This window comes from Pseudoliparis swirei, chromosome 19 (assembly GCF_029220125.1).
Source record: "Pseudoliparis swirei isolate HS2019 ecotype Mariana Trench chromosome 19, NWPU_hadal_v1, whole genome shotgun sequence".
Lineage (NCBI taxonomy): Eukaryota > Metazoa > Chordata > Actinopteri > Perciformes > Liparidae > Pseudoliparis > Pseudoliparis swirei.
The window spans coordinates 27,075,380-27,081,379 of record NC_079406.1 but is presented as its reverse complement, the minus strand read 5'-3'; positions in this window follow the sequence as shown (position 1 = coordinate 27,081,379).

Below are 6,000 nucleotides of genomic sequence, written 5' to 3'. Positions count from 1 at the left end.
CCGGCGATAAGAGGAATAAAACAAAGTGCATGTTTTTTGTATCGTCTCCTCCCTCCTCGCCGCTGTTAGGTTGTAATAGTTTATTTTGATAACATGTGCAGAGGTCTTATGCTTTAAATTAAGACATATAGAAAGATATTATAATAGGAAATATTAGGGAGAATATTGATATTGTTATTAATGTATTATGAAGCATAGGGGTAATGTTTACTCTATGCAAATGTAAATGGCAAGAATTAATGTATATTGCATGAGCGTGACTGTATGTTAGTTTTATAGATTGACGAAGCCGGTTGAAATCCGTGAAGTGACTTACAATAATAAGGGACTTTTATTGTGAAAGTGACTTTAATGCGGACAATAACAAGACAGGACTTTTATTGTGAAAGTGACTTTAATGCGGACAATAACAAGACGGGACTTTTATTGTGAAAGTGACTTTAATGCGGACAATAACAAGATGGGACTTTATTGTGAAAGTGACTTTAATGCGGACAATAACAAGAAGGGACTTTTATTTTGAAAGTTACTTTAATGCGGACAATAACAAGACGGGACTTTTATTGTGAAAGTTACTTTAATGCGGACAATAACAAGACGGGACTTTTATTGTGAAAGTGACTTTAATGCGGACAATAACAAGACAGGACTTTTATTGTGAAAGTGACTTTAATGCGGACAATAACAAGACGGGACTTTTATTGTGAAAGTTACTTTAATGCGGACAATAACAAGACGGGACTTTTATTGTGAAAGTGACTTTAATGCGGACAATAACAAGAAGGGACTTTTATTGTGAAAGTGACTTTAATGCGGACAATAACAAGACGGGACTTTTATTGTGAAAGTTACTTTAATGCGGACAATAACAAGACAGGACTTTTATTGTGAAAGTGACTTTAATGCGGACAATAACAAGACGGGACTTTTATTGTGAAAATACTTGTTTAGCGACTTGACCGTAAGTGATGTTTTGACCCGGGGTTCAGTGACATTCGACCCCTCATTGTTCCAGCGGGACTTTGAACCAATCACTAGCTGTTAAAGGCTGGACTCACCTTGAGAGTGAGGATTGGCTGATTTTGAGTCTAATTCAATTCAATTCAATTCAATTCAGTTTATTTGTATAGCCCAATTTCACAAATTACAAATGTGTCTCGGAGTGCTTTACAATCTGTACACATAGACATCCCTGACCTTTGACCTCCTATCGGATCAGGAAAAACTCCCAAATAACCCTTCAGGGGTAAAAGGGAAGAACCCTTCAGGAGAGAACAGAGGAGGATCCCTCTCCAGGATGAACAGAACAATAGATGTCATGTGACCAGATGAACAATAGATGTCATGTGACCAGATGAACAATAGATGTCATGTGACCAGATGAACAATAGATGTCATGTGACCAGATGAACAATAGATGTCATGTGACCAGATGAACAATAGATGTCATGTGACCAGATAAACAATAGATGTCATGTGACCAGATGAACAATAGATGTCATGAGACCAGATGAACAATAGATGTCATGTGACCAGATGAACAATAGATGTCATGTGACCAGAAGGAATCATTAGAGTTCAAACACATTCAATGAATATGACGGAGTGTATGAATAGTCTAAGACTCTGTGGATTAGAGAGAGCGGGTCTCTTCCACAGGAACCCCGACGCCGGAAGGCTGAGGAGCCGATGAAGAACGATCGTGAGGCCTTGAATGTTTGTTTTACACTTCCTGCCATTAAATGTCGATAACTTAATTCACGCGCGTCCGGAAGCCTGTTTTCCCATCATTTGCGAAGTGCCCGGTTTCAGAACGTCCTTACGCCGCCGACAAAGCGAACGGCGCTCGTCTCCATCCGTCCGCCTCCACTCCGACTGCGGAGACATATTCATGGTCCTGGTTTTTAAAATGCTTTTGAAGATACGTGTCGGCGTATCGCAGCGGCGACACGATAATATCTCCGTGATGTCATAATATTATCGTACGGCTAAAAGTGTCCAGGCGGAAGTCGTGCTTCTGAACTTTGGTTCCACGTTACATGCATGAATGTGAATGTAAAGAAACGCGATTGTGAGGCGTAATGCGGGCAGGGGGCCATGGGGGGGGGGGGGACTTTCAACCCGTAGTCTTGTTGTTTTCATTTGCTCCAAAATCCTGTCGATTTGTTCGTGAAGCTTCAAATGTACTCTTAATATATTCCCGTGTTTTATCACAATTATAATGATTTTTAGGATTCGGTTTTTCTGTCTTTCAACTAGACATCCCAAACATATTGTGTATACACACACACACACACACACACACACACACACACACACACACACACACACACACACACACACACACACACACACACACACACACACACACACACACACACACACACACACACACACACACACACACACACACACACACAGTGTGTTCTTTGCAGGCTGTGGAGGCGGGAGAAGCAGCAGCAAGAAGCCATCGCAGTGAATGGCTGAGAACATATAATACCAGCAGAACGGAGAGGGGAGGGAGGGGAACAGAAGACAGACGGATAGTAAGTATTATTGTTCGGTAGAGAGACGGGCACACAGACAGACAGACAGACAGGCAGACAGACAGGCAGGAGAGAGAGACAGATGGACGAATGGACGGCGTGTGGAGCACGTTGGAGGAACATAGCTGCGTCTGAACCAGCAGATCTGCTGGGAATTTACTCCGGCTTCCTGAAACCTGCTGGTATCACCCACGCGCACACACGCACGCGCACACACACGCGCGCGCACACACACACGCTCCCTCATATACGTACAGGAGGTTGGGCGGTCTTTGACCTCCTGCCTCCGCACCATCTGCTTGCTCGTTCTCTCTTCATGTTAATCCCCCATTCAAAGAGGACGCTGTCCCTTTAAATCTTGAACCTCGGCCGTTGTTCCTCCGGCTCGTTCACTTCTATTCACTTCACTTCTGGTTCTTTAAATTCACAGCTGGCGGAGCGGAACATGAAGAGTTTGGTTTCGGCGATCTCATAATGTCCCTGTAGTCTCTCATTGTCACCGGGTGATTGACCCGCTTGTTGTTCCGTCGCGTCCCGACGGCTCGGCCCCAAATGTTGCGTAAACATGCTTGAATCTCAGAAGACATCTCCCTAATTATTATGGGATGGATTGCAGTCGGAGGGTGTATTGTAAACCGATGATCCTCTGACACCAACACGAGGACAAAAACGTCTTCTTTTTTAAATTAGATTTTAGATTATTGCCGAGGATAATCTCTGTGGCAGGTAAAACAAACGAGTTGATGATGCGTCCGTGTTTCGTCTCTATAAATGAACACTTCATTTTTTTTAAAGGCGTGAATACAAAACTGATTGCCTCGTGAGACTCAATGACACCGAGGCAAACTCTTCACAGTAAAAATATGAAAAAGTATATATATTTTTTAAAGTCAACCGCAGGAACAAATTCGATCGCAACGTCAAACTCTGAAAAATAAAGTGCGTAATATCTCTTTAATTTTTGGCTGAAAAGCTGCCGGCGTTTTTTTTTGGAAACACTTCAAATGTTTTACATCGGATTTGTTTTTACAGTCGACTGGCAAATCACTTACGCTCCGTAATCTCTTCACCATTATCATATCCTGTTACAGCCATTCCTTTCTGTCTCTCACACACTCACACACACACACACACACACACACACACACACACACACACACACACACACACACACACACACACACACACACACACACACACACACACACACACACACACACACACACACACACACACACACACACACACACACACACACGCACACACACACACAGTTGGTGACAGCTTTATTGGGTGCTCCGTCATGTCCGTCAGGATATTGGTATCTTTGAACTGTCACGTCGATGGAGCTCAGGAACTCGTCTCTTTTCTTTTATAAACTCTCCGCTGCTCCTCGAACTTTTTGTTCGCTGCGGATCAATTCCTCTTTTCCTTTTACGAAAACACAACAAACAAGAGAAAGAAAACTACAGAAGAAACAGAGGGGAAGATTTAGTAGAATTGGCAGAAAATGTAGTTCAACGTTTAGGTGATGAAGTTCTATTAAGTTCTCTGGATCTCCAGTTATGGGTTTTTATGTATTTATTCTTTTATGGTCTCATCAGTTAATATCTCCCTTTTGAATGCAGTTCTGGGATATGCATCTGTTTATTGAGTAGCAGCTGAATATATCTAAACTGTCCTTGCTCGTGTCATTAATTTACATAAATCATCCTTTTATTAACCCTCCTGTTACCTTTGGGGTCAATTTGACCCCATTCAATGTTTAAAATCTCTAAAAAAATGATTGACATCATTTTTTTTTGCTTCATATTTCATGACTTTTCCTAATTTATTGGGGACAACTGGGAAAACATAAAATTCCCATGATGATATGTTTTCACTGTCCTGTACACAACTTAGAAATTTGTAAATTTGACCCCAGGTGTAAAACATATAAGAAATATCAACTTTTTTATTTATTTAAAGGGCTATTTAGGTAGTCAACAAACAAACATAAAGTGACACTTAAACTTGGGAAACTATATTAATTCTAATAATTTTCTGGAGGTTTTAATTGCTGGGGTCAAATTGACCCCACGGGTAAAATATGTTAGTAAATTTGAAGGTGACAGGAGGGTTAAAGAAAAAAGGACAACGCTTTCATCGATGCTTGACAATTTAACCAATAACCAATGATCCCACCAAATTTCATGAGATTCAAGAAGATGTTGACCTTTTTATGACCTTGACCTTTGACCCGATCGATCCCAAAATCGAATCAAATGGTTCCCGGATAATAACCAATCATCCCACCAAATTTCATGCGATTCGGTTTAATACTTTTTGAGTTATGCGAATAACACACACGCACGCACGAATACAAATACACGGCGATCAAAACATTACCTTCCGCATTTTCAATGCGAAGGTAATTGCAATAAATAGAAAATAATTGGTTAAAAAAGGGGGACCTGTAAAAATGCAGATAGTTACATGATTATCTGAAGCTTTTCAGAAATGTATCTGCCTTCCTAGTTCTTCTGCTCCATTATGATCCAGGAGTTTTTTAATGAACACCTTTAGGTTTTTATTTTTTATTTAGCATCTTTCTGATGGTCATGTTTTTATGGAGCAACTTCTGGTTTTGTTTGTTCCTTCCAAAAATGAGTTTCCCCACTGGGGATTAATAAAATGTTCTAATCTGATCTAATATTAGAGGGGATAAATCATATTTCTTGGAAGAAATATAACGGTCACTTATGAACGAGTCGGTCTGCTCCAAAAAATTCCACCTCAGTTATACCCTTGTTACGAAATGAGTTGGATTTCTGTAATTATCTTAGCTGATCAGTGAAAGAAACATTAGTCAGCCACACACACACACACACACACACACACACACACACATCCCCAACAAGTCGCCACAGAGGATGAGCAGAATGTGAAATGCAAAAGTGCTCAACGAGTCTCTTGTGAAAGAGTCAGCGTCATGTTTTTTGGCAGAAGTCTCTCCGGCGAGACGTACGGAGGATTATCCCGTTGAGCTTTCTAACACTCAAATATAAATTTGTAATTTGTGAAATTGGGCTATACAAATGAACTGAATTGAATTGAATTGAATATCCTCACGGCTTCATCCACCCAAAAAACACAAAAGCATTCCAACACAAGACGGATCATCCAGCAGCAGCATCCAGGAACATGACTTTACAAACAGCTCTCCGACGTGAGGGCAATTCAATTCAAATCAGGATTAGTTCCAGAATAATACATGTGTTCATGTTCTCACATTCCTCCAGACAGTCTGGGAAACAAAATAAATAAAGAGCGGACTAGAAAGCAGACAAATTATTATTGTAATTGTTTGAATTCAGATTGATGCGTCGCCTGATCGGCCTTCGTCGAGGCCGCCGTCAGGTTGTAATAGTTTATTTTGATAACATGTGCAGAGGTCTTATGCTTTAAATTAAGA